Source organism: Chrysochloris asiatica, unplaced genomic scaffold (genome assembly GCF_000296735.1).
Source record: "Chrysochloris asiatica unplaced genomic scaffold, ChrAsi1.0 scaffold00098, whole genome shotgun sequence".
Lineage (NCBI taxonomy): Eukaryota > Metazoa > Chordata > Mammalia > Afrosoricida > Chrysochloridae > Chrysochloris > Chrysochloris asiatica.
In genome coordinates, this window is record NW_006408616.1 from 9,080,243 (window position 1) to 9,080,794 (window position 552).

The window sequence follows — 552 nt, forward strand, 5'->3', positions numbered from 1 at the left end:
CAGGTTCCTCATGAGCCCAATTAAATTTTCTGTAATACCCTATCTTTGCAATGTTATCCATAGTTTTGGCACGATTCATACAGCCTTTGCATAGTAAACATAGTGCAAATAAACATCTTTCTGGCATTCTCTGCTTTCGCTCAAGATCCATCTAATGTCAACAATGATATCCCTAGTTTTACTTCTTTATTTGAATCTGGCTTGCATTTCTGGCAGTTCTCTGCAGATGTACTGCTGTAATCATTTAAAAACTATCTTCAACAAAATTTTACTTATATGTCATATTAATGATATCATTCCATAATGTCCATCCACATTGTTGGTTCACCTCTCTTTGGAACGGGCACAAATATGGATCGCTTCCAACTGGTTGGCCAGGTAGCTGACTTTCAAATTTCTTGGTATAGATAAGTGAGCACCTCAGTGCTGCAACAGTTTACTGAAAGATTTCAATTTGTATTCCATCATTTCCTGGAACCTTGTTTTTTACCAATGCCTTCAGAGCAGCTTGGGCTTAGTCCTTCATTACCATTGGTTGTTGATCATACACTA